This window comes from Bos taurus, chromosome 17 (assembly GCF_002263795.3).
Source record: "Bos taurus isolate L1 Dominette 01449 registration number 42190680 breed Hereford chromosome 17, ARS-UCD2.0, whole genome shotgun sequence".
Taxonomy (NCBI): domain Eukaryota; kingdom Metazoa; phylum Chordata; class Mammalia; order Artiodactyla; family Bovidae; genus Bos; species Bos taurus.
Genome location: NC_037344.1, coordinates 18,524,701 through 18,542,363, shown reverse-complemented (window position 1 = coordinate 18,542,363; position 17,663 = coordinate 18,524,701). Strand labels below are relative to the sequence as shown.

Genomic DNA, 17,663 nt, shown 5'->3' with positions numbered 1-17,663 from the left:
TGGGAGAATGGAATTAAAACATGTATAATATCATATAAGAAAAAAAAAATTTTTTAACTGATTCATTCAAAAAAATAAATAAATAAATTATTTTAAAAAATAAGCTAAACATTCAGCAATAAAGACGGAAAAATAAGAAAGAAAATAATAATAAGCAGGAAAAGTGAAATAGAGAGCAATAATTTTTAAAAATACAAAAGATTCACGAAATCAAAAATTGGTTTTGGAAAGGTTAATAAAACAGATAGACCTCTGCAAGAGTTACCAAGAAAAGGTACAAATAACCACAGATATAATACATACAAAAATAATAAATCAGGATTATGAACAGTAATTATACACTAACAAAGTTGAAATTTGGATGAACTGTATAAAGAAACTGTGTAAGGCGTATAAGGAAAAAAATTGAATAGAATAATAAGCAGCAAAGAAAATGTAGTCTTGAACCTCCTTTACAAAAACAAAAAAAAATTACAGGCTTAAATGTCCTTTTAAGAAAATTCCAGCAAAATTTTAAATTAATTCTTATCTTATAGCAGAAAAATTAAAAAAGTGAAAGCAACCTAGATTATTTTATGAGCCTAGTGTGATCTTGATTCCAAAATTAGATAAAGATAATACAAGAAATTATAGTTCCATACTACTTATGAAAGGCCCTTAACTAACAGTAAAACAAGAGCAAGATGATGTATCCTCAAATGCAAGGGGAGTTCAATGCCTAAGAATTCTTCAATTAACTGATCATATTAATGAAGAAAAATCATAACTTATCAAAGAATGCTGAATAAGCACCTGATAGGATTCCATGAATAACTAACACAAAAGCAAAACCAGTGTCCTACATGGAAATTCCTTAACCTGGTATATATTATATACTAAAACCTACAACAAACACTAAACTTCAGATACACTCTCAAGATTTTGGAAGAAAACAGGAATGCGAATGAGAATGTAAATTGGTACAGCCACTGTGGAAAACACTATGGAGGTTCTTCAAAAAACTAAAACTAGAACTACCATATGATCCAGCAATTTCACTCCTGGGTATATATTCAAAGACAAAAACATTAATTCAAAAAGATACATGCTCCCCAGTGTTCACAACAGCATTATTTACAACAGTGAGGATACAAAGCAGTCAAAGTATCAATCAACCTATGAATGGATAAAGAAGATGTGGTATGTTTATGGAGACAGACAGACACACACACAGACACACACACACACAAATATATATACAGGAATACTACTCAGCCACAAAAAAGGAATGAAATTTTGCCGTTTGCAACAACATGGATGGACTTGGAATGTTATTATGCTTGGTGAAATAAGTCAGAGAAAGACAAATACTGTATATCACTTATGTAAGAAATGCAAAATAAACTAGTTATTATAACAAAAAGAAACAGACTCAAAGATACAGAAAACATGCCAGTGGAGAATGGAGAGGGGGAGGGGCAAAATAGGAGTAAGGGACTAAGAGGTACAAACTACTATGTACAAAATAAATAAGCTGTTATAAAGCACAGGAAACATAGCCAATATTTTATAATACCTATAATAATTATGAATCACTATTGTACACCTGACACATACAATGTATAAGTTAACTACACCTCATTTAAAATTTTTTCTAATTAAAAAAAATTTTTAAAGAAAATCCATTACCAAAAAAAAAAAAAACCAAGAAATGCCAATTAATATAACTACTCTCTAGCATATTAGAGTTGCTTGATCAACATCTTAAGAAATAAAAAAGAAGATGATTGGAGATTAGAGAGGAGAGGGCTGAGTTGTCCCAGCTGAGACCATCCTAGGCCATTAAGCTCCCCAGTTGATCCACAGACAACCACAAACAGGAGAATAAAATGTGGCAGATGTCTATCAGGAAGAACTGTGCAGCAGTTAAAAACAACAGATTGGATACATACAAAGCAACATGAATGGGTATTAAGAATAGTAAAAACAGACTTACTAAAAAACAGACTAAGATACATAATACCATTTCTATAAACTTTAAGTTTATACAACCAGATATATATACAGTTGTTGTTCAGTCACTAAGTCATGTCCGACTCTTTGCAACCCCATGGACTACAGCACGCCAGGGTTCTCTGTCCATCACTAGGCTCCCTGAGTTTATTCAAACTCATGTCCATATATACAGTTAATATACTAAAAAAAACCATTAATCCAATTAAATTTGATGGCTATGAGGGAGGAAAATTGGATTTTTACATAAATAAAAGGGGTAAAGAGGAATAAACAAATCAATTAAAAAATAAATAAAAGTATGAAACACGGATCTACTAATATTTTACTTTTCTATAAAAAGCTAGCTGTCCTAATATAATTTATTGAATAATTCTTCCTTTCTGTAAACCCACTCTATTATATACCAGGCATAAATGTATGCTTACTGTGTTTCAGGGCTCTCTAATCTTCTATTCTACCCAACTACTCATCTGTGGGCCAATATCACATTGAAAAATTTTATGAATAGGAGGGTAAGTATCACATATTTTGTTCGTTTGCAGTATAGACTACTTTTGGATCTCTATCTAACAGTTTGTCAATTCCACCAAAAACAGGTCCTCTTAGAATTTTGACTGGACTTGTATTGAATTTATACATTAACAGGGGAAAAATTAACAGCTTTACCATGTCCAGTTTTCCCTGTGTTTATTATGGGTTAAAGATTAAAGGAACCAATAAAATCGGTTTGGTCTGTTTTTCTATTGTTTCTTAAGGAAGTTGTGTATATCTTCATTTAGTTATGTCGCTCCATAAAGTAAAGTTCTTATTTTCATACAGGTATTGCATATACCTGTACCTAATTAAATGTTTAAAACCATGTGAATGGGATCTTTTTTTGTCTCATTGCTCTGGTATACAAAGCAACCCTGATGAACCTTCTAAGCAATTTTAAAATCTATCTGTTGTTGTTGTTAAGCTGCTCAGTAGTTGTGGTGCACAGGCTTAGTTGCTCTGCTGCTTGAGGGATCTTTCTGGACCAGGGATTGAACCCATGTGCCCTGCACTGGCAGGTGGATTCTTAACACTGGACTACCAGGGAAGTTTGAAATAGTGTATTTTGAATGATACCGATGTTTCCAGACATTGTTGAGATTCTGCTATGACAGTCACTGTTGAGACTGTGCTATAACAGTTAAAAACTGACCTGAATATAACTGGAAAAAAATATACAAGGTTGTATTTTATTTAGTTAGGTACAATGTTCTATATATCTCTAGTTTATCAAATTTGTTAATCCTGTGTTTCAGTTCTTTGATGTCATTTTAAATTTTGTGTCTGCTTAATTTGTCAATTTTGACAGAGATGTTTTTAAAGTCCCAGTTTTGTAGACACATCAACTCAGCCTTGTAATTCTTTAAGTTTTTACTTTATTTTTTGGTGGTAGCTTGCACAGCTTGTGTTATCTTAGTAGATCTTCCTGCAGTGGAAGCAAGGAGTCCTAACCACTGGACCACCAGGGAATTTCTAAACGTTTTTACTTTAAATGATATTACAAGGCTATGTTGTTAGATGCATATAAGTTTATGATGGTTATATTTTCTGGAATGTTCCTCTTAGCAGTTTGAGAGCCTTTGGCCCAGTTAATTTGTACTCTGAATTCTATTTTAGTACATTAGCTTTATTTGGTTAGTATTTCTCTGATAAAACATGTTTTTCCATTGTTTTTATTAAATTTTGTTTTGTGTATGTTAAAAATAGCAGACTTATGTTAAGATCACAATTGGTAATTTTAATATAATTGATGTTTTGGACTATTTCTACTGTCTGGATTTATGATTTGTATTTCCATAGTTTTTTCCTCCCCCTCTTCTGTTGCTTTTTTGTTAGATTGGTTAAAAATTTAATTTATTCCCTAACCTACCCCCCAACTTAGTACTTTGGACGCCATACTTTCTATTTATATTATTTTAGTATGCTCTAGTTACTTAAAATAAATGTTCTTTTCACTTCTCATCTTCTTCAGATCATGTTTCACACAGCTATTTTATTCAAAGGCCACCAAAATCTGGTTCCACTCTATCTTTCTAGGCTCATTTCTCTCAACCATATACATCTATGAAGCCTAATTAAACTACATTACTTACCAGTTTAAACTACATTACTTATCAGCTTCTAAATAAAATACAAAATTTCTGAAATTCTGTTCTGGTTCATGACGTTTTCTGATTCATTCACTCAACAAATATATGTTACTCAAAACCCACTTGGTGCCTGGCTTTGAGCAATACCAGTAAACACAACAGATATGGTCTCTGGCTTTATGAAGCATGAAGTGAAAAGATTAAACAATAAATATAAATATAATAAAGTAAAACTTCATGAATTCAGATAAATTTTAACTGGGAGTTGGCACCCATCTTGCACTCTATATTCTCTAACAACAGTCACTGGAGAACACAAATACCAGCAGGTGGCACCAAACCACCTAAGTCTGACCTTAGACTGATTTGGATACCTTATTCTGAATTCCACACACACATTTCCTCATCCACACAGACTGACTCGGGTCATTTTATTAAATTCACAATAATGTCAAATTTCAAATCACGTTTGTGATTTGAATTTTTTAGAATTACTTATTACTTTATCATGGGAGTTTATTGTATCATAAGTTTTGTAGGTGCTAATCAAAAAAGAAAAAAGGAATGGGAGTCTCCGACAAAATAACAGAACTGTCACAACTGAGACTGAAGAGTATCAGCTAAAGATCCTCTCTCTGAGAAAGTGACTTTCAAACTGATATCTGAAAGATGCCCAGGAATTAAAAGCTAAAAAATGGAAAGTAATATGTTCCAGAAAGAGAACAGCATATGTGAGCACCCTAGGAAGATAAAGTTTGATTTAAAGGAAAGGTATGTGTATGTCTGGGGTAAGGGTACTGGGTAATTCATCCGAGTATAATGCTTATGAGCTTGGGCCTTGGAGCCCTAGCTAACTTACCATCTGATTTATCATCTGCCTTTAAGTTCTTGTTCCACCACTTAAATAGCTGTCTAGCTTTAGAAAGGTTATTCAGCCTAGGGTTGCTAAAAGTATTAAATCTATTATATAAAGTCCTAAGAACTATTCCTGGCAATATAGTAAAGATATATTAATATTAGAGTTTTGGGTTTTGTTGCTATTATTGTTGTTATTGTTTCTAGATGGATGAGAGGAGACAAACTATTCTGTGTCTTGAAGGCCATGTTAAAAATCCTGAATATTGAGATTTCCCTGGTGGTCCAGTGGTTAAGAATCCACCTTGCAATGCAGGGAACATGGGTTCGATCCCTGATAAGGGAATTAAGATCCCACAGGCCCCAGAACAACGAAGCCCAACTGCCTCAACTACTGAGCCCAAAAGCCACAATTACAGAGTCCGCGTCTGTACACCACTAGAAAAGGTCTCACATGATGCAAGGAAGATCCCGAGTGGTGTAACTAAGACCTGACACAGCCAAGTAAACAAATAAATAAACCTGAAATTTATCCTAAGTGCAGTCAGAACCCACTAAAAGGTTTTTCAGGAAGGGAATATCACATTTCAATTTATAAATATATTTTTAAAATCAACATGAATGAATTGATTAGGGTTGGGGGCAGGGGGCAGCAGGCAGGAATGGAAACAAGATCTACTGGAAGACTAAAGGTCATCATAATAGCTCATATAAAAAATAACTACAGGTTGGACTAGGCTAGTAGCAATAAAGTTGGAAAGAAATTGTTAGATTTATGATACATTTTGGTGGTAAAACTGATGTGATTTGGTAATGGACTAGGAGGTTAAGGGAGGAAAGGGTATAAATGATGGCTTCTTACAATACCCAGCCCCAAATCTTGAATAAAGTCTTCCCTACTATATGTACTCTAATGACTGTCACTGTATTTTTTTTTTTTTTAACACTTCTCAAATGAGAGTTATCTTCCCAGGCTCAGCTAAAATATGAACTTTCTATCACAGGAGCTAATAGCTGTCTCCTCCTCACAACACTCTGTACATTATAAAGAGCTCTTTTCCTAAATATATATTTTCCCTAATAGAGGCAAGTTACTTTACAGTCAGTCAAGGCTATATTTCTTGCTCTAGTCCACATTAAAAAAGTGCTACATGCAATACAGGCAGTCTTGAATAACCCCACAAATGGTCTCAAAGCCAAGGCAACTCCTCACGTTCTTTTCTTTCCTTGAAAGAAAATTCAGTTTGCTTTCTTCTCCTTTCAATTATTCTATCTTTGGGGATTCTGTTTCCCTTTAGATTAGTTGCAGAATTAACTAGTTTTTCAGCGGCATCCCAATTTCTTGAAGCCACCAAAAACAAGTATTTAGGGATTCTTTTTGTTGAAGTGCTTGCTATTAATTCTACTGAAAAACGAAAGGTAACAACAAAATTAAACACAGGGTTATATTATCTTACAATAGTGGTCTTTAATTTACAGTTCCTGACTCCCTTTGTGAGAGGGTAAACTGAATGCCCCTTACTTTTATTCCCAAGGATGAGGTTCACCAAAAGTTCTTTCTTTTTTTGTGTGTGAAGGCCTTTCTTCCCAGAATATAGCCTGTAGATGAAGCCTAGACATAATAATCAGTGTCTTCTTATCTCAAGAAGATAACTGGAACTTCTAAGGGTCTCCTAAGGAGGCATGTAATGTAGCAATTGAATTAAAAACAAATGCTAAAAAAAAACAAAAACAAAAACAAATGCTATTCTGCCAGCCTTGTTTTTTCCAAACCAAAAGGCTACAGCTTACTGCTGTAAATCCAAGTAGATGCTAACTATGCTAACTATTTGAGTTCTTTCTCCTCTTCACCCAAATCCTTGGTTCCCTCTTCAAAACAATTTTGCATTTTAAGTTATTATTCTAAGTCTTTATTTTATGAGAATTAAGTTGAAGGAAAAAAAGGTATGAAAAACAAAACAAAAACAGGATTCAGATTCTCCTAAAAGTTGCATCAAACAACATGCATAATAAGAATTCCTTTTTTGCTAACTGCTTTAGAGACATAACTCTTTTCTTTTTGATATAAAACTTTCTGGGTTTATCTTTTGTAAGTTCATCTAATCATAAGAAAATCTCTAAATTCTGGCTAATGAATAATTCCTTTTGTTCAAATATACTCTTAAAAAACTCCTGGAGGATAACTACTTATTATCATGACTCAGTCTTAGAGAAAACATATGAAAAGTATTTACATTAAATTAAAAAACTTTAATTGTTCATTCCTTTTAAGTAAGACATATATTTTGGCTGATTTAAAAAGTAAAAGTTATAACCAAATGCTGAATTTAAACGTGGAGAATATGGGATATCCATTATAAAAATCTGTACTTCATTCATCTTAATAATGTCTAAGAGAAAGAAAGGAAATTAGCTATATTCCTTCTTCCCTTGATATACTCAAAAAAATTACAGAAATGTAAAAAAAATTTTAAATAAAAACTAGTCCTATCTCATCTCCTAATCCCACTCCCAAATTGTAACTAAGCACCGCAAACACACTGAGTTCTTAGCCCTATTCCCTGATTTTTTGTGAGTGGGAAGAAGTCACTTATGCTTCTGATGGCAGTATTTCCACACGATTAAAAAAAAAAAGGTGAGATTTACAAATGCTTAATTCCATTTGACTTGCTTCTCTGTTCCTAAACCCTTTGCCTTAAACAGTCAACTATGCCCTTATGATAAAACTTAAATATGACCCACCACAGTAGAAATAATTCAATCTGGAACTTACAGACTAACTATTATACTTGGTTATTTTTTGTCTTTCCTCACCTTTCCCCAAGCTTATCTACTTTAATACTATTATTTCCTCAAATGCTTGTTTTTCTCAACTTAGTTGGTAAGCTTCTTTGAGGCCAGCCACCATGTTATAGTCAACTCTGAATCACTTACTCCCTAGGAGCTGTGACAGTACTTTACATATAATAGGTACTTTGTACACGATAGATTAGTTCACCAGTATCACAACTACGCTTAAAAACTGACATATGGAGGAGGAAAAGGGAGAATTAACCTGTTGCTTCAATTGCTTGAAAAGAAATGGTTCATGAATTTATTATTTTAGCTTAACTGAAAACACTAACTGTAAAGAACAATTTCAGGAGTTGTTAATTTATGTAATCTGCTTTGTGATAAAGAAATTTTACTCCAAGGGGAATTTACATATTTTCTCCACTAGAGCCTAAGTATTGCATGAATGCAGACATTGCCTCTTTTGTCTATCACTCTAACCCCATGCTTTAAACAGTGAAAGTCACTCAGTCGTGTTCAACTCTTTGTGACCCCATGGACTATACAGTCCATGGAATTCTCCAGGCCAGAATACTGGAGTGGGTAGCCTTTCCCTTCTCCAGGGGATCTTCCCAACCCAGGGATCGAACCCAGGTCTCCCACATTGCTGGAGGATTCCTTACCAGCTGAGCCACAAAGGAAGCCCATGCTTTAAACAGTGCCTGATATATAGCAGATGCTCAATCAATGTTTACTGGTGAATTAATTAATAACAGTAATGCACTACATCATCTCATACAAACCTGAAAGAACTTTAGTATGTTTTCACCCTCAACAGCTGGAGAAGGCAATGGCACCCCACTCCAGTACTCTTGCCTGGAAAATCCCATGAACAGAGGAGCCTGGTAGGCTGCAGTCCATGGCGTCGTGAAGAGTCGGACATGACTGAGCGACTTCATTTTCACTTTTCACTTTCATGCATTGGAGAAGGAAATGGCAACCCACTCCAGTGTGGGTTGCCTGGAGAATCTTGCCTGGAGAATCCCAGGGACGGGGTAGCCTGGTGGGCTGCTGTCTATGGGATTGCACAGAGTCGGACATGATTGAAGCGACAGCAGCAGCACCCTCAACAGCAATCTTTGTGATGGGTAAAATACAACACGTAAAAAACTACAGTATTAACCGAGTTCTCACAGTGGCAGAAGCTCTTTTAGTGCTATCATTCCCAACAGTCAAGATAATGGTTCTCAAAGTATGATCCCTGGGCCAGCAGCATTAATATCATCTGGGGACTTGTTAAAAATGCAAATTCTTGAATTCCACCCCACTGAATCACAAATCCTGGAGGTGAGGCCTAGCGATCTGTATTTTAATAAGCACTGCAAATGATTATGACGTTATGCTCAAGTTTGAGAACCACTAGTCACAGAAATTTTTTTCATGGAAATTGAAGGGATCTCAAACCAACAAAAAAGTAAGGAAAGATTAGATGAGGCTTTTAAGAAATGTACTTGATGTACAAACACTAGAATGTTTTTAGAATAAGTTAAGTCAAGCCATTAAGTGACATGAAAAACTACCACTATACAGTTAAGAGGCTTTTTTTCTTTTCCTTAGCAGAAATCATAAAACTGTATTCAATAAGAAACATATTTAAAGTGGCTTTCAGATCCCTATTATGAGCTATTAAGGAAAGAGAACAGAAGCAGTGCAGAATATGGAGAAGAAAAGGAAGATAAGGTAGACAGCTAAAATAAGACATGAATGAGATAGAAGAAAATTGTTTTTTAGATCCACCTGAAATTTAGCACCTTAATTTTAAATAAAGTACAAACCATAGTAGTTTTCACAGTCACATTATCTGGGACCTCATGACCAACAGAAATCATAAAATATTTTCATATTGTATTATAGTTATTACATATTTCTCAAAATATAATTGATGGTCATCACCACCTTGAAATTATAGCAGTAAATTTGATCTGCCACTAAATCTCATTATTTAATACATTATTAAGGAAACATGTATTACTATATCACAATTAAAAATAGCCTAAAAGCTATATTTCAATATATTTGGTTCCTTGGTATTCCTAGGTATTTTATATATTTAAAAACGTTAAATATGAGAGAAGGTCCACAGGCTTTACCACATGGCCAAAAAGGCCCACAATACAAAAACATTAAAAAATCATGCAAAAGCTAATAGTTAACAGTTGTGTTAAAAGTGTTCTTGACCTCTTCTTAGGTTATGCGCCCTTTCACAAATCTGAGAAAATGTATAGACCCTTTCCCAAGTTTACAACAGGGCATGGGGCGTGCAGAAGGGACAATGATTCCTCCTCCTGAAACAGCATTATATCAAAGCAGCCACATCTTGATTACTAAAAGAAACACTAGTTGTGCAACTACTTTAATTTCTATTAACTTTTAGCTTAGTATGGGCAATAAGCACGTCTATAGCCCAAACCTGCAGAGGCAGACAATTTAGTGGAAAGTGAATAAGAATAGTCAACTAGCTTAAAATTAGGAAACTGTGAATGAGGAGCTAAGGACTTCAGTCTTTATTTCAGGTAATGCTTTTATTGTCTTACTTTAATTTCATTTACAGTACTCAATATTTTGGAAACAAATTTGTATAAAAAACATACTTTGTTGAAAATTCTTAAAAAAGCTTCCTACCACCTTTTAGATAAGGCCCAAAAAACAGATATAAAGGTTTCAGAGTCCTCACCAGTTAAGATTTTACTTCTTTCGCTTCATTTTAATCCCCTTTTCTTGTCATAAACCATAATCTAGCCATATTGAATACCTTTCTGCTAATTAAATAGACTATGTTCTCCTTCCTCCAGACTTTCAGACATGCTATTCACTACATGACTAATTACTTCACACCTTTCAAACCTGTTTAAATGTCACTTCCTCATGAAGGCATTCTGACCTCCTAGCCATTCCTCTGCTGTATGCTCTCTAAACCTTTCATTAATCCTACCATAACACTAACTCATCACATTGTATTGCAGCAGCAATGTGTTTAACTGTTCATCTTTTCCACAAAGCTGAAAGCCTGGTGAGGGCAAAGGCAGGGTCCTGCTTATCACAAGAATTTTAGCTCTGAGCCTGACAGGCTGTAGGTCCGCAGTAAGACCTGGGAGAGGAATGGATTTGCCTACAGTTTAAAAGCATTCCTATTTGTATACCTAAGAAGCCTGAGCCATCCCTACTTTGTAACACTTGTAACCTTATGTGCTACTCATTTAAAATTTTATATAATCTGCATTTAACCCTCTCCACAGTCTGGTTAATAAAACTGTATTACTTAGATACATTGTTATATATAAAATTGGAAGTTATTAGTGTTTAAAAAAACAAGTCTGAGTACAAAGGAATGAATGCTACTAGTTTCCCAAACTAAACAAGTATCCTTTAATGATCTACTGTCTGGATATACTTATCTTTCCTTCTATATAAAACAGATGTTTCTTGAAAAGTATACAAATACCATTTAAATCATTCCTTTTCATTTATTAATTGATGGGGTAGTTCTTTGCTTTTGACCACTAGAAATCTGTGGCTATTTAAAAAAGCCTTTAAAGGATCCTGTTTTAAAATGATAGTTTAAAAGCTTTCTAGGTCACAAAATTCAATTAAAAACCGCCAATTATGATAAAATTCCACTTTTTTTTTTTGGCCCTACAGTGGCTTGAGGAATCATAGTTCCCCAACTAGGGCCCCAGCAGTGAAAGCACCAAGTCCTGACCACTGGACCACCAGGAAATTCCCAAACTCTTCCTACTGAGTTAAGTAAAAGCATCATATTAGAATACTTTTTCATCTTCTATACCCTCCATAATTTAAAATTGTATCTTATGGTTATTTTGTATACTTTTAAACAATGTAATTAAATGGTGCTTTAAATACCCTCTCTTAAAAGACAGTAAAGAATTTAGAGATCTTAGCATACATAGGGGAGAAGGCAATGGCACCCCACTCCAGTACTCCTGCCTGGAAAATCCCATGGACGGAGGAGCCTGGTAGGCTGCAGTCCATGGGGTCGTGAAGAGTCGGACACAACTGAGCGACTTTAACTTTTCACTTTTATCCACTGGAGAAGGAAATGGCAACCCACTCCAGTGTTCTTGCCTGGAGAATCCCAGGGACGGGGGAGCCTGGTGGGCTGCTGTCTACGGGTCTGCACAGAGTCGGACACGACTGAAGCGACTTAGCAGCAGCAGCATATATAGATATCTCCACAACTGCAACTCATCTCATTTTTCATAAACCAGATATTTTGATATCTAATTCCCAGATAATGGGAATTTCAGGAAGATTCATAATTGCATGATAACATAGTTCATTAATTCTAAGACATTTTTTCACATTTTGGAATCTCTGAAATCGGTATATTTCACAATTGGCAGCATTTTTTCTTTCAGTGGTCTAAAAATGTTTCTTACAATTGATGGCATCTCAGATTAAATGAAATACTGTCAATAAAATATTGAAAACTTTTCTCTAATAATGCTTTTTAACTAAATAATAGTATAATTGTAACTCAAACATTCTAGAATCAAAACTAAATAAACTTAAGATTTACACTTTACCTTTTTAGAAAACTAGTGACCAGGTTAAACTCAAGAAAATAGATAACTGAACGAAAACACTTCTTAAAAAGTTATTTTAGGAAAAAGTATAGATTAGTAGCAGAAATAACAGACATGGAAAAAAAAAAGAAACAGACTTGAAGATGTTCAGTCAGTAGTAACTTCCAAGCAAGTAGAGGCAGGAAATAGCCCTAAAGTTTTATCCATAAAAAGAAACAAGTATTAGGAACAAGACAGAGGATTTAATTTTAGATAGCAAATTATTTAGGAGGAAAAATACTATTTTAATCTTTCTCCTACAAGGAGGACTCACTGTCAGCCTTTAAACAAAAATATTGTAGAGGGAGTAGAAATAATTGTAATTAAATGTAAATGGCAAACATTCTTAATAAATTAAAGACCAACCTACCAGCATTGTCTTCCTTCTGGCTCAATCTGTTTCCCCTTCAGGTAATCCTAGGAAAGGGGCTCCTTTTCAGATCCCCAGTTTTTCATGTCGATCTTCTACCTCCCTGTGGCAACAATATTTTCTAATTAAAAGAGTCCTCTTGTGCCACAGGGAGGATTTCTGACGGTATAACAAATACAAACGTTATTCACAACTCATCATGAAGTCAACCTAGTCTTGAGATTCTTCAAGAAAGAAATTTGGTTCCTTATTTTTCAAGAGAAATCTGGTTTTTATTTTTTAAAACTCCATTTCAAAAAAGCTAATCTTTCATTTATTTTTTTAAAAAAAGCACTACTTTCTTGTTGAAGTATATAAAAATTCTTATATTCATCTATCTTTCCAGCTAATCTCTAGACACAATTTTGTTGATCATAAAAAAAAAGCTTTCTGAGTTCTCTTGACAATTACTTTAACTAGTAAGACCAACCTTTTATATTTTGATACCTGGTTAGAAACCAAAGTCCTGTTCCCAATAATCAGAAGAGAGTAGTAGGAAGCTATCAGATCCCTTTCAGTCAATGTTTGTTAGTAAAGATTAATAAATAAATCTATGTGCATTATATAACATGATGCTAATTATGCTTAAAACATACATTAAAAAAAGATCAGCAGGGAATTTAGAAAAGTGGTAGTTACCGTCCCCTCACTGGAAAGATTACGGGTGATTTTCACTGTTTGTTTATTCTTTGCAATACTTTTTCAGTTTTTCCAGTGAGCATGTATTGCTTTTATAGACAAAAATAAAAAGTCAAATTTAGGTATAAGCAAGAATGAATAAAACTTACTGTGATTTTTAAGATAAAGGTAATCTAAGTATGACAACATTATGGCTTTGATATATTTTGGATGACAATAGTTATGTTTTGGATGAGTACCTTTTTATACTTTAAATAACCCAACAGTATCCAATAGCTTTTTTTAGCTTATATAAAAAAGAAAACACATTTAAGATTTTACATACATGATTCTTGATTATACTGCAATTCTAAGTCAAAACTCAATTTACTTCAGTCTATATTTCCTAACAGTTATGTGTTAAACACTATATTATATATTATATTCAAATAAAATAAATAGAATTAAAGTATGGGCCCTGTATTCAAGGGGCTTGTATGCTTACTTTGAAAACAAAAGGAGTATACACACAAAAATAGTATAAGAAAGTAAATGATCAAGTGCCTACATCCAGATGGTCTAACAGAAGATCAGGAGAGGCAGTGTGGGCAGTTTCATGTAGATGGGCCTGAAGGTATGAATAATACTTCACATTCTTGATAGAAAACTATATTTGAGCAAAAGCTCAAAAGCATAAATAGCACAGCTACGCAGAGGGCAGAAAGGAAACAGAGTATAGCGCTTCTGTAGAAAAGAAAGCCAGATTTAAAAGGCTCTACTTCTGGATGATTCTGTGGGTCAATGAATTTGGTAGAGGAGTGGACTTGGAAATCTGATAAACAAAAGAACTTCAGGAGAATGATAAATGTAGATACCAGAGCACAGTAAATTAAGGAAGGAACAAGAAAGAAAAAGTACAGACTTATGGTATAAAACATTTGTCTTTTTAAAAAGTCAAAGTGAAAGGAAAGATAAGTACTACAACAGAGAAGTAGAGAAGTATTAAACAAATGTATGTTTCAATGTATAAAAGGCCTTCTCCATATCTGAAGGCACAAAGAGAGGTGTTAATGAAGTTAAGGAACACTTATGGAGTACTTCCATCACAAGCACTGTGTTTTATAGGTTTATTTTATATAATCTTCACAACCTTGAACTCCTATCTTACGACAGTAAGATAGACTCTGAAAAGGTTAATTATTGTCAAGTAAGTGATAAGCGGAAACCTGAAACCAAGACTAACTAACCCAATCAATATTCTTCCTTTTCCTATTAAAGAGAGCTACTTAAAAGGCTTAAAAGAAAAAAATTAAGCTCAAGATCAGTCACCCAGGATTTTATATCATATTTGACTACTCTCTGGCTCTTGTTCACAACTTCAAAATGTACACATTCCTTAAGGTTAATTTCTTAATTCTGTGTCCTTTGTTCTCGATCACAGAATGACAAATATAGAATTTAAAATCTTGCCCTGAGGAAATCTTTCAAACTCCTCTCCCCTTGGAGCTTTCATTTATTTCTGTGGCTTCAATGAGGATGATTCTCCAATTAGTCTCTCTTTGACCTTTCTGTACTAAGCTTCAGTTGTACCAGATAAGTCTTTCATTTGTTCTATGGATCTATTCCCCACCCTCCACCCTGTTTTCTGTCCCAGGAGGCTGACTTCCCTGGACTCCTTCTATGTGGCACTGCCCTCAAGTCAGCTATCTCCTTTGACCAAAGGTTCCAGATTCTCTCCAGGTAACCCTCTCTCCAGGGCTCTATTCTTTTGGGTTCCAGTAACCCTTCCCTCTGGCCCTTGGGCCAAAGGAAAGAAATAAAGCTATTATTGCTAGCTCAGGAGTACCACACTATCACTTATGGTCACTCTACAATCGCTGACATATTTGTAACTATCCATTTATTAAAACATTCTTTAAATTATCCTAATTTGAATATGCCCTCTCTTTTGTGATGGGACACTGACCATACACTTACATGTCTTTTTAAATACCTAAATATATCCCCTCAGATGCCCTGCTTCAAATCAAAATCAACATGCTTATTGTCAAACTTATCTGCTTTCCCCAAACTCCTTTATGATACTTTCATCATTATTAAGGTTAAAAAAAACTGAGTAATATCTTAACTGTTTCTTTCCATAATCCATCATGCCAAGTCTTATTAGATCTTACGTAGTATTGCTTATATAAGCCCCTTCTGTTCCTACTGCTTCTGTGCATGGGCTTGGACACTCAGTCGTGTCCAGCTCTCTGCAGTCCATGGGATTCTCTCGGCAAGAATATTGGAGTACAGTGCCCTTTCTCCTCAAGGGGATCTTCCTGAACCAGGAACTGAACCCAAGTCTCTTAGTCTCCCACACTGGCAGGTGGATTCTTTACCATTAGTGCCACCTGAGAAGCCCCCTATTGCTTCTACCCTGTCTCAGTACTTCTCAAGCCATCCCTACCTCATACTACAACAGCTAGTCTTTCTGCTTCATCTTTACAATTCATCCTGTATCTACTACTAAGCATCTATGATTATCTACTCAAAACCCTCCAAATCTTGCTGTTTCTTATATGCTTAATTATTAACTTAAGTTCAAATTACAAACTAGTCACAATTCTTAATGGAACCTATTAATATCTTATTTATTCAGTATCTCCTAAACGTATCTTGAATTTCTACATTCCACCCATTTGTTAACTCTATGTCCCTCATTCTTCATGCCATTCGCCTACCTCATCCAAATCCTATCATTTGTCTTCCTCCTTTACTTTCTCTAAAACATTCCCTAATCCTGTAATCGAACTTTCCTCTTCTGAACATTTCTTTGAATTTATAAATAGTGCTCAATTGATTTTATGTTGGCTTATCTTTTTTTATAATATATGTATCTTATCTCCACAAAATATAAATCACTACCTCCCTGTGGGAAACAAACATGTTGAACACAGTGCCCTGGCACATAACAAACACAAAATATTTACTAATATGTTTTCATAAATTGAAGTGGAGGGTAAATATAGTTTAAGTTAAGGTACAAAATGAAGAAGCAGATGCTAAACAGCTCGATCTTCTCAGGCAAGTCTTAAAAAAGTTTTCTAGGAAAACTTATTATTGATTGTATTGGTATAAACTTCTTTTTACATGGTAATCTGTAACAACCTTTTAAAATTTATATTATTTATATATATACACATATTTTTAAAGAGTGAATATAAAAACTGAGTTTCCGCATCTTAGTAGGGAATCTAAGAGATGCCTCTCCACCCCCAACTCAACACATTAGTCTCTCCAGCAGCCTCCTAAAACTGCTGGAGTCTGTAGCCACCGGCACAGGTATTTCAGTCTGCCAGAGTCGAGACCACCCTTCATCCGTACTTTGTTACTATTCCTCCGAAGGTCCTTATGATTATTAAACTTTAGTTATCACCAAAAAGCAACTTATAGGTTTAGATGAATATGTCTGCTTTTTTAAAGTTTCAAATATATTTGGGTTTTCCCTATATAACTTAAGAGAAGATTACTATTACACACAAGCAATGTGAGGGAAATGTAGATATTCAGTCTATAAAAAATGTGAAGCAAGACAGCCTATAGTTATCACTAACAAAATAAGGAATCATTTTATACACAAAATAATGAAAACAGCTAAATGTACATCATTATATGATTTTAGTACTCCTGCCTAGATGACACTATGAATATTGCGTCTCATACAGACATGTATGTATGGGTATACAGGAATAAAAGAAGAAAAACTTCAATGAAAACATGCAGAGAACTGATATAACAGACCAATAAACACAATTATGAACATTTGTAGACTAATGTAATCTAAATGATAATGTAGGATCATTCCAAGAAGTGTTTCCCAGATGTGCAAAAGGTACTCTTTTCTATACAGATCTCATTTCTACCAATTGACCAAACAGAAACTGCTGTAGCCATCTTATAAATATTCCTTTCCTTTCCTTCCCAATTATTTTTCTTCTCCAAAACCTACATATATCTGAGATTTAAATGAAATATTTATTATCACCACAAGAAATGAACCTGATCCAAATCCACTAAAAGGAAACATATATTACAGTAAGTCATAACAACCTTTATTCATCTGTGTAGGTTCTAGATATCAGGAAAATTAAAATTTATTTAGATTTTAACTCATGTAAAAACACATTTTAGTCTTTAAGAAAAAACATAATCCAGCTCAATTAACTGATTTTAAACAAATCTATGTATATTAACACTCTTATTAAG

The 17,663-nt window shown here is 34.2% G+C and overlaps 1 protein-coding gene across 9 annotated transcripts in view; it reads right to left on the bottom strand.

Moving 5' to 3' along the window:
• Nucleotides 1–17,663, bottom strand: part of ELF2 (E74 like ETS transcription factor 2) — a 99,836-nt gene that overhangs the window by 32,313 nt on the left and 49,860 nt on the right. The window contains exon 2 of one of the 9 annotated variants that reach the window (XM_059876147.1): nt 12,759–12,861. The exons of the other annotated variants lie outside the window; for them this stretch is intronic. The gene's annotated coding sequence lies outside the window, so the exon portion shown is untranslated. The remainder of the gene's footprint in view (nt 1–12,758; nt 12,862–17,663) is intronic. 9 annotated transcript variants of the gene reach the window in all.